The following is a 16,425-nucleotide window of genomic DNA, read 5'->3' on the forward strand; positions in this document are numbered from 1 at the left end:
ATAGCGTCCACCTACTCCATTGGGAAACAGTTGCTGCAAACAACAAGCTTCTAACCTTTTTTCCCAAACACTTAAGAGACTTCTTTTTCCTTGCTTCATTTGAAACTATTCAATACCATCACCAATTACTTTTTTAGAATGCAGAGGGTGGATGCTATAGTGATCATACATTTATTTTGATCAAGATCGATCCACTTCTTCAATTTGTCCGCATGATGGTAAGGTATCATCCTGTTTGCAAATTTCATTTTCGGTCGGCAACATCAACATTTCTATAGTAAATATTATTCTCTATAAGGGTTTAATGTTTATTTTCTAACCATCTATTAACTCTTGCCTGAGTTTTCTATTCTTTTTGGAACACCTTTTACTAAAATGATAAGTGGTTCTTCTACTTTCTATCTACTCCTACAGTTTCAATATTCTTCTTAAGATCTAAAGGTAAATACACAACTCTTCCTTTTAGTCCTCGATGGAGTTCAGTTGGAGGCAATTTCCCTGTCCTTTGATACAAACTATTGCTTGAAAAGTATGTATGTGTTTTGCAAAAATGGATACAAAAACATTAAATTCTTTAAGCTCTAGTGGAATGGATACCAATTCGAACTTGTTATATATACCCCTAGCTGGCAATTTGTATTATTCTCTAATTTATCATAACAGTACATACAGAATATTTGTGGTGAAGAAATGTCAAATCTTTCCTCAACAAATAAATAAATATGTACCAAATTCTTGCCACTTATCACTGTTCTCATTTTTAACTTTAGAGTACATAACTACATTCCGAGTTTGCTTTTTGTAGTGAGTGTGTCGACAACAAATACAAGCACCGTTTTATTTTCTGAGGAAACTGTGTTAAACTTTGCAATGTCTTGAGCAAGGTTTTCAGTTGCAATTTCTGTATCTTGTTCCTCTAAACCTCCAGCTACCAACTCTTCATTTTCCCTAAACTCTTTTTCTGGACCAAACATCTGAAACTGAATATCTTCACAAACGTACTGTACCTCTGCTAATGTCCCATACAATAAATATCTATTCATCTCTCCTAAACATAAAAGAGGAGTTTTTACATATTAAAGTCTTCTAGGCAAAGTTTGCATTCTACATAGGTGAAGCAAACATCCTGAAATGATGAAACGTGCTCCTACAAACTTTCTGTGAAAGACATCCCAGTGAATGTCCCTACAAATGACTATATTTCCTAACTTTGCATGAATCTAATTCTTTTTAAATTGTCATTTTCCTTTTCTGACTTCTGCATGGAAAGTCACATATGACATTTTGTAATAAATTAATTGATTTGTGACGAATACTGCAAACACTACTACAATTCCATTTGTATACTGTGGCCTGTCTACCCCTTCCTTAGTCCTCTTGAGCTATCACTTCTTCTACAGTCCTAGAAACATCTCCTCTTTTGTAACAGGAGTACCATCATTTACTTCATTAGAACAACCATGAACTGCTGTATTCACTTGGAAATAGCTTTCCTCATTGAATTAGTGTCAGGTACTAGACATAGGCTTCCATTCACCCTTAAAAGTTTTCCAAAATTAGTTCTATTAATGAGCCTTTTTCTATCACTTCTTTTCTTCATACACAATACTATTTTGCCAATTTTTCTCATTCTTTTCAATATTAAAATAAATACCGTCCTCTTCAAAGCAAATGATTTCTCTGTAGCACTCTCAATATTATGCATTTGCTTAAATCCATCACTACTCCTCTTATATTTTATCATTCTGTTCTGAAAATTGTGCATTACCCTAGTGCAAAACATTTTAGCTCTTAACTCTTTAAACTGTTTCTGTCTCCATGACAAACTCTCTGATTTCTTACAACATTTCCTACTTTGTGAAACACATACTCCTTGCTATTTTTCACTGGATGTGCAAATTCCATTTTTAGATAGGACGGTACTCTCATTCAGCATTTTACTACATACGATTTTGAGAAACTGCTAAGTACTTTTGCCAGGGTCTCTTTTTTCCTCTGCACATTCTCTACCTTATTTTGTTTGTCTGTCTCACTTTGAAGTTGATAATACTGTTTCCTCTGTTTCTTTCCTGTTTGAGTTTTTCAAACCTGTATATCTGGAAAAGTAATAAATAATACATTAAAGTGAAGATGAAATCTTCTAATTATTAATTCAAAAAGTAACTAGTTGACTTATGAAACAGTACAACATATTAGGAAAGGGTGTGACAGTCTTTGTAGGGGTAAGAGTACAGGTATAAGAGTATCAGCATAGATATGTGATAGGGTGTGACAGAATCTGTATCGGTATGTGAATGATTGGGACAGTGTTTGTATAAGTATGTGATGGAGTCTGACAGTCTATGAATGACTATCTGAGAGGGTATAAGAGTCTGTGTATTGATATGCAAATGGATATAACTGACTCTACATAGGTATGTGAGACTGTATGGGAGTCTCTGTATGGCTACTCTGTATGGCTACATGAATGGTTGTAACACTGTCTGCATGGTTATGTGAGACGCTGTGAAAGTCTATGTATGGATATGTCAGAGGCTGTGAGTGTTTTGGTATCGATATGTGAATGGGTATACCGGTGTCTATATGGGCATGTGAGAGGATATTAGATATATAGGTGTGTGAAAGGGTGTGAGAGTTTTTGTATGGGTATGTGAATAGGTGTCAGAATATCTGTAAATATCGATAAGAATAATGAACGACTGAATAGGTATGTGAGAGGCTTTGACAGTCTAAGTATGGGTATGTGAGAGGGCATGAGACTTTCTTTATGGCTATGTGACAGGATGTAAGAGTCACTGCATCAATATGTTAATGGGTATAACAGTATCTGTATGAGGATATAAGAAGGTGTAAGAGTTTCTGTATGAGTATATAAAGAGTTTCTGTATGAGTTTATGAATGAGTGTCACAATGTCTCTATAAGTATCTGAATTGGACTAAAGGAGGTCTGTATGAATGTCTGAAAGGATGTCAGAGTCTGTGTATAGCTCTGTGAATGTGTATAATGATATGGGTATGCATCTGTGAGAGGGTGTGACAGTATCTGTATAGATGTATCAATGGGTATGAAGGTAACTGCATAAGTATGCCACAGAGTATGCCAGTGTATGTATGGGTATATGAGAGGCTGTGACAGTCCATGTATGGGTATGTGAGAGGGTGTGAAAGTCTCTATATGGGTATGTGATTAGGTATAAGGGTCTCTGCGTGAGTATGTAAGAGGATGTGAGAATCTCTGTATGGGTATATGACAGAGTCCAAGAGACTGTATAGGTATGTGAATGGGTATATGTATGTCTACATGTGTATGTAAGAGGATGTGAGAGTCTCTATGGGTTTGTGAGAGGGAGTGAGGCTCGGTATGGGCAAGTGAATGGGTCCTACTGTCTGTATGAGTATATGGATGAGAATAAAGGAGGACTGAATGGGTATGCGGCTGGGTGTGACAGTCTTTATAGGGTTATGTGAGAGGGTGTGAAAATCTGTCTATGGGTATATCAGCGGATTTCAGAGTCTCTGCATCAGTATGTGAATGGCTATAACAGTGTCTGTATGGGTATGTGTGGGTATGTGAGGGGGTGTCAGGCTGTCTGTATAACTATGGGAATAAAGGAGGTCTGAATGAGTATGGGAAAGAGTACACACATCAGCTTCTTCCTATGTAAATGTATTCATCACTATATCCTTTGTTCTGGTCCTGTATGTATGTATACCTATATCATTATTTTTGAAAAGTAAATAAATGTAACTATACCTTGCTCTTTAGCAAAAACATCATTGTGAACCAGTTCATCTTAATCTACATATCTGTGTATATCTCAATGCATAGCTCTATATATAATAACATGTTTTACTATCTCACAACATATATAACCATTTCACTCCTTGTGTCAGTCCCTACACTGGTATATACCTCTGTTTTTTTTCTTTATCTCCTTTTAGTCAGAGTTGCTAGTCAATACACATAATTGTTTTTCATCTTCTATTCACTTCTAACATTTCCTTTTACTTTTCTCCAACTTCCTGCTCACTTTGATCCACCTTACTAACACCCTTCTGTATCAACGTTTTTTTAATGATATTGCTTAATACACCTACCTGTTATATGTGATTGGTATGAGTATTTTTCTTTCTCAGTATCAGGTTCTGAAACCTGCATCAAGAAAGCACACAAAAACTGGTCAGAAGAATGGTAAACTACTCTCATACAAAGCAATCATTACTGGCACCCTATTCAACTTTGCTTTCAAGGTTACAGAGACTGCAAAAAAATAGAAACACCGCTTTCATTTCCTTACTAATTACACAGCTCTTCCGAATAGTCATATTTCTTAACCCTTTGTTTGAATCCTCTAAATAAAGCCCAGCTTGGTAGCAGTTTTGGGCTGCATCCAGAGATTTATGAAGGGATCCGTGGGTCTCAGTAAGGCCCCATGTAGGTTTCCCTAATGTGTATATTAATTGGTTTGGCCAGAAATGGCTAAAGTGGAACCAACTGCTTCCATTGTTTGGAAGCATTATGGAGAACCAACATCAAGACCTTATGATTGTGCACTGTGGTGGCAATGACCTGGGTACATTGACTGGGGTAGGACTGAAAATCCTATTGAAGTATACCTTTGACCAATAATGCAACTTTTCCCTCACGCTGCCTTGGTGTTTATTAAGATATGCCAGAGGCAGAAATGGAACTGGTCTTCTGAAGTTTGTCTACAGATAGAGAAAGCAAGGAAAGATTTTAATAAAACTGTTTCAGCATTCCTCAGAGACCCTAACTATCTGTATAGTTACCCTAATTATCAATCTACAATAATAACCTGGAATGAATGGAATATACAGGAGAGATAGTGTTCACTTCACAGTTGAAGGCAACAGACTGTTTCTGAAAAACTCAAAACTCTGCATTCGCTCACATATGTAGTCATCATATTCACACAATGAACACAACAGCTCTTCTGAGGGCCGCCAATGTCTCAAACAATTGTTATTTTTAAGTGTAAATCTTTTTTTATATTACTTTATTGAAATCTGCTGATCAATCGCAAATCCACCAATCAAAATCACACATTCAATGCAAAAGAGCACCTTTACTATTTCTACAAGAGGGTTCTAAATGTATCTCACAGTGGGTATAAGACAGTCTAAATGAGTATACCTTGGGGTGCATAAGTCAGTTAGTGAATGGGTGTAACAGTGTCTTTATGGTATATCAATAGGTGTGACAATATCTGTATAGGTTTGTCAATGGGTGTATAACAGTAACTATATTGCTTCGTAAATGGATGTGACAGTGTTTGTGAATAGGTGTCAGAGTCTGTATGGAGTTGTGAATGAATATGACTGTCTCTGTTTTACTTTGTGAATGGGTGTAACACTATGTCTATAGTTTATGAATGGGTCTCGATTATTTCCGAGCTGCACCACCTTCCAAATATATGAAATCAAATAATATCATATTGAGTCCATATTGAAGACTTAGATTTGATTCTTAATACGGCCAAAACAGGACACCGGGAGATCGTTTCTGGAGAATACGGCTTGTCGAAACGGCATGGTGAACATTGGGTCCGTTATCCTATATGGACTGGATATTTTGGATTGACTATCATTTCATATCGCTATATCATATTTGGAGTTTTTGGACTGTTGTTTAAGGACGTCAAGCTTATCATCAGATTTGGGTGCGTGATATCGACGCTTATAACAAAGAGGAAATTACTGGTTTATAGCACGACAATTGCTAATCGTTGCGAGAGACTTATGACTGCCTTAAAGAAGTTCTGATTTGCAGAACGAAATCCGTCGGCTGTGGCTTAACGATTACGAAAAATAAAAAGCACTTAAAGAAAGAATCACATCTATTTCTTCAATATGGACTCAATATGATATGATTTGATTTCATATATTTGGAAGTTGGTGCAGCTCCGAAATAAGAGAGATATAAATTTGACCCTTCTTTGATAACGGAGGTGTCCTTGGACAGAGGGTGCCTTTGGAGTTGGCACACAGAACTATTTTTGTGTTTGGTTTACTTTCTGAGGTTGTTGCTTATCAAAGGCAAATTGGTCCACTGTCCAGTTTATGTGTGTACAAGTTTATGAATGGGTGTCATAGTGTCTGCATGAGTTTGGCAATGGGTGTGACAGTCACTGTATGGGTCTGTAAAGGGTGTCACTAAGTCTCTATGAGTATGTGAATGGGTGTGACAGTATCTGTTTGAGTGCTCAAATGACTGTCACATAATGTATATAGTTTTCTGAATTGGAGTAACAATGTTTGTATGTGTTTGTGAATGGATGTAAGTGTGTCTATATGGGGTTGTGAATGAGTGTGACAGTGTCTTTATGGGTTTATGAAGGGTGTCACAGGGTCTCTATGGGTATGTAAATGGATGTGACAGTGTCTCTACGGGTATGTGAATGAGTGTGACAGAGTCCGTATGGGTTGTGAATGGGTGTGACAGTGTCTATATTCATTTCTCAATGGGTTTTACACAGTCTCTATGGTATACGAATGGGTGTAACAGAGTCTGTATGGGTTTTTCAATGGGTGTGACAGTGTATGTTTTAGTTTTTCGATGGGTGTGACAGTGAGTGTATGGGGATCTGCATGGATGTCACAGAGTCTCTGGGTATGTGAATGGGTGTGACAGTCTTTCAATGGGTAAGTGAATGGGTGTGACAGAGTCTGTAAGGGGTTATGAATGGGTGTGACTAAGTCTGTATGGGTTTGTGAATGGGTGCTACAATGTCTGTATTGGTACAACACTGGATGTGAGAGTGTTTGTATGGTAAGTGAGTGGGTGAAGCAATATTTGTATGGCTATGTGAGTATCTGTGAGAAGGGGAGAGACTATAAAAATGTATTTTTTTTTCACCACGCTAACTTCATGGATCCCCTGCAAAGTCACACAGGTGCCCCACTGAGCCTTGTGAGGAATCCACTGATTCCACTGATGATTCGCCAAAAATTGGGCTACTTCATGGCCATAACACGCACTCACTTCTCATTTTAAGCATTCACAATCGGTCAGGAAACCTTTCACCTGACCTCTTCACTTAATATTCACTCTAATTTTCAATGCCGGCCGCATCTTTTCTCTCAAGGTGCGGCCAGACAATCAGGAGTTCTCCAGTGCGTGTGAATCCCCAGATCTTGATTAGATAAAGTAGAATACAATGTCAGTGGTGGCAATAGAGAACTGATGCTTCAAAGGTTAGAATTTTGTAACATCATACATTTAGATGCTAAAATCTCTAAGGGATTGAATACGAATGAAGACTTCTCCTTGCACTGCTTATACAGTTTTTATATTGTATCACTTATACCATTTAAAATAATGATTTCTGTAATATTAATTATGGCATCGCAAATCATATCTTTTTTGGAGAACTCACTGGATGGTAGAGTGTTGTGTTACAGTTAATGTAGCGTGGCTACGTAGTTGAAAATAATGTGTTTGTAGGTGAGTGAATTATAGTAATTTGGAGGTTTTGGGTAAATAGAAATTAATAATAATAATTTAGACCGCCCCTAGAAACACCCCTAGATTTGGCATCCTTGAGTAGATTATCGGGGCATAGCACAGGAACCGGCCCGCCATCAACTCCACCTGATTTATGATGAAGTCCGGTCATTTAAGGGAATAGTTGTAGGTCGGGAGGTTGTGGGATGAACAAATTATTACTTTATCTTGTTTTATGTTTCTATGATGGTCTGTGAGCGGACAGTGGGATGGGTAAAGGTGAGCAGGTATTTGTTTGTGTATTTGCTTTATTGTTTAAAATTCTATGTTACATTTGGACCTGTGGGGCCATGCTGTACAGCTTAACCTCGAAACCAATTAAATATGTTTAAAAGAAAAATAATAATAATTTGAAGGTGTTTCATGAATTATACAATAATGGTATAGGTTATATTTTTTACATGTTTGTCTAGTTTAAGTTTGGTTTGTAGCTAAAGATTAAATAATGTAATATTAATTTAAAGGTGATGCGTAATGTTTAAATTTAAGGTATAACTATAGAATTTGTATTGTTTGTGTATTTTAAGTTTGGTTTGCATAGAAAGAATAAGTAACGTTTTCCTAATTATAACAATGGTTTAACATTTGGTTTTGTTTTCTGTAAATTTCAATGGCTTTTTATTTTTAATAAAAATGTGTTTCAAATAGTAGCATTTTCTGTCATTGAGTGGAATGTCATTAAGTGGAGTGTGGCACAGTAGAGTGGAGGAGACTGTTGCATAGTGTATTGTCATGGAGTGTACTCTTTCATAGAGTGGATTGGAATAGAGTGGAATATGTTACAGTGTAATGGTATGCAGTAGAATAGAATACAGAGGAGTAGAGTGGAGTGGAGTGGGGTAGAATGGATTGCTGTGCACTGGGATGTAAGGGTATAAAGTGGAGTAGAGTGTTGAACAGTATAGTGTATGGTCATACAGAGGAGTACAGTGTTGTACAGTGGCATACACCATTGCAGAGCCTTGTAGAGTGGAGTTGTATACATGGGAGTAGAGTGTTATACAGTGGGGTGGTATAGAGTGGAGTGTTGTGCAGTTCCAGAAAATGGGGTAAATTGTTGTGCAGTAGAGGCAGTGGACCGAAGTTCGGTGGAGTGGTGTAGCATAGAGTGGAGTAGCGTATTCTAGAGTACAGTGACGTGGAGTCAAGTACATTGGAGTGGAGTGCTTAGTTACACGATGATGTGATAATAGCATTGCTTAGTTACGCGATGTTATTATGATGTGATAAGAGCATTGCTTAGTTACACAATGATGTGATAATAGCATTGCTTAGTTACGCAATGTTATTCTGATGTCATAATAGCATTGCTCATTATAATAGCATTGTTTATTATTTAGACAATGCATCAACTAAACACTGTTCCTCGCAGCAGCACGCGATTATTTAATTATTAGAAGGTGTTACACAAGGCACACACTTGTACATTAAAAATTAATTAATAAAGTCACGCGATGTTAATATTGTAAGGTGTTTTGTTATGACCATCAACTAAACACTGTTCCTCTAGGATGGATGGATGCAAAGGTGGGTGGATGAATGATGGGTGGATAGATGGATGATGAAAGGGGGTGGTTGAATGATGGGTGGATAGAAGGATGGATAAAAGGGTGAGTGGATAAATGATGGGTGGATGGATGGGTGAAAGGGTGGGTGGGTGGATGAACTATGGTCGGATGGATGGGTGAAAGGGTGGGTGGATGAATGATGGATGGATGGATGAAAGGGTGGGTGGATGAATGATGGGTGGATGGATGGGTGAAAGTTATAAAGGATATACAGATGGACGGATCAATGGTAATTTATTATTAGAGAGTCACTGCAGGAGCGAGATTCTGGCATAAGGCTAGATGTATTCAACGCATGGTTAAAGCACGCGATGTATCAACATAACATCCATCAGGGAGCACTAACTGCAGGACTTGGCACCATGGTCGGATCCAAGATACCACCTGCGCATGTTGTGTGGATCCAATAAAGGCAATTGCGTGTGGAACTTAAGGCAGTGTTTGAACCCTGATGCTTTCTGAGAAGACATCTGACCAGTGACAGTTTAAGCAGAGGAAAGATTTGAAGGTGAAGTAAGGAGAAGGCGCACCGGAATCTATTGATTACGCACGGAAGAAAAGGAACTGAGGCCAATGTGCATGCTGGTTTCTGATATACACTGGTGTTATCATGTCTGGCTGGTAGGATCATGGCTGAAGCGGCACAACACCACCTGGCAGCACTTGAGAGCCCCTACTGGGCAAGTACGGTTTTAGCTAGGAAAACCGTTTCGAACCTCACGTCCTTATGTAAAGCGCATCAAAGGCAGGGACAGGTTGTACTATTGATGGTGCAATTAGTCATCTCTTACCGTAATTGTTGCTTCTAATGAATGCAGCGCCTAGTGTCTTGTAAAGCGGGGAATGCAGTGATGTATGATTCTGGGGCCCTCCTATGCCTGTCCGAAGATTCATAGGGCCCAGGTCACCTAAATTAATGCACCGCCTAGTGTCTTGTAAAGCAGGTGCGCACGGTTGATGTGGGGGCACATTTTGCTGAAGGAAGTCTGTCAGTGAATAGTGCCGGAGGACTGTAAGGGTTGCGCACGTTATTTTGTGCCCTATGGAGCCAGGGGTCCTCGGTTCAAATCTCACATCTTCCTGAGGATCTGGGCAAATTAGTTAACCTCCTCGTGCCCATGTATAGCGTCTGGATGCCCTTACAGGGGATACGCGGAGCTGTATGCAGCTTCAAATTAACCAGCTCAGGTACATGCAACCGTTACCTAATTAAAAATAAAAAAAATATTTGGGTAAATAGAAAGGAAAGGATAGCATAGAGTGGAGTAGTGTACAGTGAGTGGGCATACATTATGGGGCAGAGTAGAGTAGAGTGGTGTTGAGCGAGCAGGGTGGTGTAGAGTGAAGTGGCATACAGTGGAGTGGTGTACAAAGGAGTAGCATATAGTAGAGTGGCGTACTGTGGAGAAGAGTGGAGTGAAGTGGAATAGAATGGAATAGCAAAGAGTGGAGTGCCATACAGTGGAGTTACATACAGTGGAATAGCGTGGAGTGAATTAGCATACAATGTAGTGGCATACAGTGAAGTGGCATTGACTGGATTGTCGAACAACAGAGCAGTATACATTGGAATGGCGTATAGTGGAGTGGCATAGAATGGAGTGGGATACTGTGGAGTGGCATTGAGTGGAGAGGCCTACAGTGGGGTGGTGTAGAGCAGAGTAGCATACAGTGGAGCATTGTAGAGTGGAATGGCGTACATAAGAATAGCATACAGTAGTGTGACAAAGAGTGGAGTGTCATAGAATGGAGAGTGGTAGAGTGTAAGTTTTTAGAGTGGAGTAGTGTAGAGTGCAGTGGGTATTGTGGAACACTTTATACTGGTCCAAGGTACAGTTTAGTGGCATACAGTAGAATAGCGAACAGTGGAGTGGCATAGATTAGAGTGGCGTAGAGTGGAATGGCATATAGTGTACTGACTGACAGTGGAGTGGTGAATATTGGTGTGGCGTAGAGTGTGATAGTGTGGAGTGGAGTAGCAAGAGTAGAGTAGCAAACAGTGGAATAGCATAGAGTGGAGTAGGATACAGTGGAGTGGCGTACACTGGTGTGGCAGAGAGTGAAGTGGCATAGATTAGAGTGGTGTAGAGTGGAGTGGTGTAAAGTGGAATGGTGTACAAAGGAATAGCATATAGTAGAGTGGCGTACTGTGGAGAGGTGTGGTGTGGAGTGGAACAGAATGGAATAGCAGAGAGTGGAGTGGTGTACAGTGGAGCCCGGCGGTGGACACAGAGCAGTGCGGGCGGAGCGGAGCAGGAGGGCTGGTGGCTGGAGGTAGCCCTCGCTGTCCGGGCCTTTGGGAATGTCCCCGGGCCCCGTTGACAGCGTGAAGGGGCCTGGAATTCCCCACGAAGCCGGGGCCTCGATTTTGGCAACCTCCTCCCAGGAGCAGACCTGGACGCTGGTGTGTGGGGCGCATTCTCCTGACGGCGGGCCCCTCAGGGCTACAAGTAAGAAGGCATATCTCCCTTCCCCTTGGCCGGGGTATATGGCGGGAGCCCCGGGGAGCTGCAGAATCTAGGGGTCAGGCGGCAGCTGCTTCGGCGGTCGGTTAGGGCCGCGGTGGTGCCGGGAGGCAGACGGGGAGCCCCTCACACTGGATCTGGGGAGCCCTGCAATCCGTCGATTCAACGTGACAGTGGTGGGGGGTCCGGGCCCTCCCGGAGAGTGAAGACGGTGGGGGCAACTCCCCTCCGGCCTTGCGTAGTCCGAGCCGCTGATGATCCAGGGACAATCCCCGACGCACCGCAGACTCTACTCCAGCACCATGCCCTTTAGGCTCGTGAAGCAGGCTACCACCTGGTCCAACCCCGAGGTTGCGCTGCTCACTCGGGCACCCGCACCGGACCGATCACCCGGCTGGCGAGCTGTATCTCCCCCTGTGTGTAGTCTCAGCTCTCTCCCTCTTATACCGCTGTCCGGTTCAGCCGCTGAGCGAGGGAGCCCCTGGCCCTAGTGACCCTCCCCGCTACACCTCAGGGGTCCCCAGGCACGGGCTGCGTGTCTGCCCCCCCACCGGAATGCCCCTCAGTTTGGCGACTGCAGTGCGTGCCCCTCTTGCTTCCAGATGTGCCACTCGTCGCTATGCGCCGGTCCTCAGGGGCCCAGCCTTCTCATCCCACTCCCCGGAGGCCCTCAGTGCCACTGACCCGAGTACATGTGCTCCACACACCCCAGGGACGATTTCTAATGTTCAGGTCCAGGGATTAGGAGGGGCCAGGCACGTACCAATGGGGCCCGCCGGATGGCTTGCTGTCTGCAGGTTGAAGCTGGAAGGGGATTAAGTAGTGGTCTGACCACAGGATAGGGAGGGGGTTATTACTACTAGGCTTGGGAGGTTGAAGAATATGGGGTCCAGCAAGTGGCCCTTAGAATGGATGGGCTGATTGCATTTCAAATGAATGTTAAGGGAAGCTAGGTCTTCCTTAAGGTCGTCGGCTGTTTTGTTTGTTGGATCGTCAAAGTGGAGATTTAAGTCTCCTAGGACCGTAAAGTTGGGAGACAGACAAGCAAGAGAGGAGATGGATTCCAATAAGGTTTTGCAGAAAGGCCCTGACTGTCCTGGGGAAGATAGACGAGAATCCCCGAGAGGGTTGTAGATGGGGATACGTGGATAGAGAACTGGACATTTTCACAGTCCTGAATTGGGCTGTCCTTGAAGTGGCAGGACAGGTTGTTTCGGTAGATGATTGCGATTCCGTCCCCTGTCCCGGAGGGTCTGTCCTGATGCTTGATTAGGTACCCGGGGGGGAGTGATTGGACTATGTCAGGGTCTGAATTGGAATTGATCCATGTTTCAGTGAGAAAGAGGATCTCACACTCGGAGTCTTGCAGAAGCATATTGATTTCTGCTTGGTGTTTCGGGAGGGATCTGCAATTGAGTAGAGCCATCTTGATCCAGCGTGGTTTCGGAGGGAGTCGCGTTGCGAACCTGTATGGACATTTTGGGCAGCAGGATTGTCCTTCCTCTAGGGTTATAGTGCTGCAGCAGGGAGAGGAAGAAGAGTCCCTGAGATTGAGGAGGGTTTCTTGAGTGTACCTCCGTGGGGGAGGTGTAAGAGATGCAGGGGTCCTGGACTCAGGGCTCGGTCTGGCGCGGACGGGCGCAGACGGGCTTGCCTTAGGCGCGCCCCCTGCGCTCGTCCGCTGCGCGTTCGGTACGTGCTCATGTTTTATGGCGAGATGGGGCGTAGGGGGGAGGGCGTGGCCAACAATAGTGGGCGTGGCCTGGGGAGTCCCAGGAAATGGCGGCAATATTTGTATGAAACCCACAGCAGAGATAAATCCGCTGTGCGGGGGATGCCTCATAAATGCTACACAAGAGAAGATAGGTGCCCAGGAGGGGATCGGTAAGAATTAAAAATACAGATTGAGCACAGTTTTTTTTTAAAAAGATGCAATCTATCGAGTCTCCCGGCTTCCGGTCTCAGAAGGTTGTTTGTCGGTTACTGGCGCTTGTAGGCAGCGCGGGTTAAGTAGTGATTGCGGGGGGGGGGGCGTGGCCAACAATAGTGGGCGTGGCCTGGGGAGTCCCAGGAAATGGCGGCAATATTTGTATGAAACCCGCGGCAGCGATAAATCCACTGCGCAGGGGATGCCTCGTAAATGCTACACAAGAGAAGATAGGTGCCCAAGAGGGGATCGGTAAGAATTAAAAATACAGATTGAGCACAGTTTTAAAAAAATGATGCAATCTATCGAGTCTCTCGGCTTCCGCCTCAGGAGGTTGTTTGTCGGTTACTGGCGCTTTTAGTCAGCGCGGGTTAAGTAGTGATTGGGGGGGGGCGTGACCAACAATAGTGGGCATGGCAATTACTAGGCAATTCATTACAACATTAATCAACATTGATTATAGAATGGCGCTAATTGAGGAAGCGGCAAAAGAAAAACGATTACTACAATCCACTCAAGCACCTATGGAGTGCAGAGGTGCGCCCCATTATCAGAGAAATTACTGGAAGTCCCAGCGGCCATAAATAACATGATGGTAGACTGCAGACAACATCTAGAAAAGGCACTCAACTTCCAGTCAACTACTGGAGAATCCTTTAAATGCAAAACTCCAGATACCAATTTAGATCTTTGGGGAAAAAAAGAAAAAGGTCGTAATTCCACCTAAACACCATGTGACGGGGGCATGGCCAAGATGGCAGCGTGAGCGGATGTGTTGGTCCGGAGCTCCCGCCAACGGCAAGCTACAGCATGGGCTTACAGGCCATCACAGCAGCGGTCGGTCTGCCCGGCCGGTGGGCCGAGCTTCTAAAAGTCCAGGGTGTGCCATTTGAGGGGAGACTCGCGGTCCGGTAACTTCAGGCGCCCTCCGGCGGATGCAGGGCCGGCGCGGCTGGTGGAGACGTGTGGCCGTGGAGACGGCGAGCAGGCGATCCCAGGTGCAGACGGGTGCTCGACGGGGCGGTGGCACCAGGGAGCAAAGGACGTGAAGAACACTGCGGCAGAAGTGGAGGCAGCCTGAGGCGGCCCCTGCCAGTGTCGCTGAGAAGAGGGAGGCCGCCCTGCTCTGACACTGGGCTAGACCCGTCATTTTGTAAAGGTACAGTGGAGGGTGATTCGAAGCAGCGGGCCACCTGGTCCTTCCCTCGTGACTTCTTGACGGTTGCTGCTGGTTGGGGTGAGACGGCCTGGGGACCCCCCGGGGAGTGCTGGCTGACCAGGGGGCCATGCAGGAGCTGTACGTGGGATGGAAATGGCCCAGGAGTGAGGAAGTTGTGCCGCCATTTCGAGGGGAGGCCTACTGGTGTGGAGCGGTGAGAAGGGGCCTGCGGGACGTTGTGAGCAGCCGTGGAGGAGAGTGCCTCACCCCCTCACCATCGAAGGCTCTGTAAGTAGCCGCGTGGGCTGAGAGTGGTGAAAAGCGGGGGATCTCCATTGACTTTGCCTGGGCGAGGACTGGCGGCATAGCTGAGGAAGGTAACGCAGCCTGTGGGGACGTTGGGGGACGTGAGGTGTGCGGCAGGGACCATAGGTGGCGATAGCCGACAGGAGCTGGATGTCCCGGAGTGCCCCCTAGCTGGAGTGCGGGGCTGGAAGGCTGAGTTGGTCGCAGTGAGGAGCACGTGGGGTGAGCACGCCGGTTCCATTGGAGGATCGAGCGGTGGAGCTGAGGGGCGCTGTTCGGTCTTCTGGCGGATGCTGAGGCAGCCCATGGAGGCGGATTGCGGAGTGCACCGCATGGAGTTAGGGGCATAGGTGCCCGCTTGCCTGGTGTGCGCCGGGGACGAGCCTCGGGGAGGAGCAGCAGCCAGGAGACCGTGAGTGCTTGGCTAGGATCAACAAAGGGCTCGGGCCTCAACGGGCCTGGTCGCCAGCCCCTGCATATCTTCAGGGCCGCTATGTCCACGGCAAGGGTTCTGAAAGACAAGACTGTCAAGGATCTGTTCGCCAAGGTGCAGGCGAATCAGCAATCCAAGGACATGGCGGCGAACACTGCCCATTCTTCCGGGGAGCAGGCGGAGGGAGCAGAATCCATCACCAAGGCGTTTTTGAAATCGCTCTTTACCACCTTGCGAGTCGACATTCACACTCTGCAGAAGGAGTTCGCAGATGAGATAAATGAGGTGCGTAGGGATGTGGATGGTATAGGGGTACATGTGGCGGAATTAGAAACCAAGAGTGATAGTCGTGACACCGAGTTGGAGGCATTGCATAAAGAAATAGTGCGGATTCAGGACCAGCAAGTCGATTTACAGTCACATGTGGAAAACCTAGAAAACCGTTCCCGCCGCTACAACGTCCGCGTCCAGGGGGTTATGCTCACGGATGACAAGTAGGACCTGCTCAGCTTTACTAGTGACCTTTTTAACCACATACTGGGGCACCCTGCGGGATCGGAGATCAGGATTGACAGGGTACACAGAGTGGGCCCTCCGAGGTTACCGTCAGCTCCCCCTTCGGATATTCTGGCCTGCGTAAAGGATTTTTTCGCACGAAAGAAGACATTTTACAGAAGACGAGATAACAGCATCCTTTATCTTTTAAAGGCCAGTACCCGGTGTTGTACCCGGACTTATCTGAACTCACATTGCAGAAGCGTAGGACCTTTTGGCCGGTCACAACCTATCTCCAGCAGCACTGCATTACTTATAGTTGGGGTCGCCCGTTTTGCCTGATCTTCAAGAAAGACAACAAGCTACACCAGCGCCGGTCATTAAAAGAGGCATGTCGCCTGTTAGGTTTGGACCCCCCGGCGGAAGTCACTTAGGAGGACGTACCCACTGCCGAACCGGAGGATGGCAGACCATGATGGCGTCAACAGACCAGACGACGACGTGTCCGGAAGCCCCCTGTGGATGTGATCTGAGATGGCTAGCGGGA

The sequence above is a fragment of the Lissotriton vulgaris genome, chromosome 4_1 (assembly GCF_964263255.1).
Source record: "Lissotriton vulgaris chromosome 4_1, aLisVul1.2, whole genome shotgun sequence".
NCBI classification, from domain to species: domain Eukaryota; kingdom Metazoa; phylum Chordata; class Amphibia; order Caudata; family Salamandridae; genus Lissotriton; species Lissotriton vulgaris.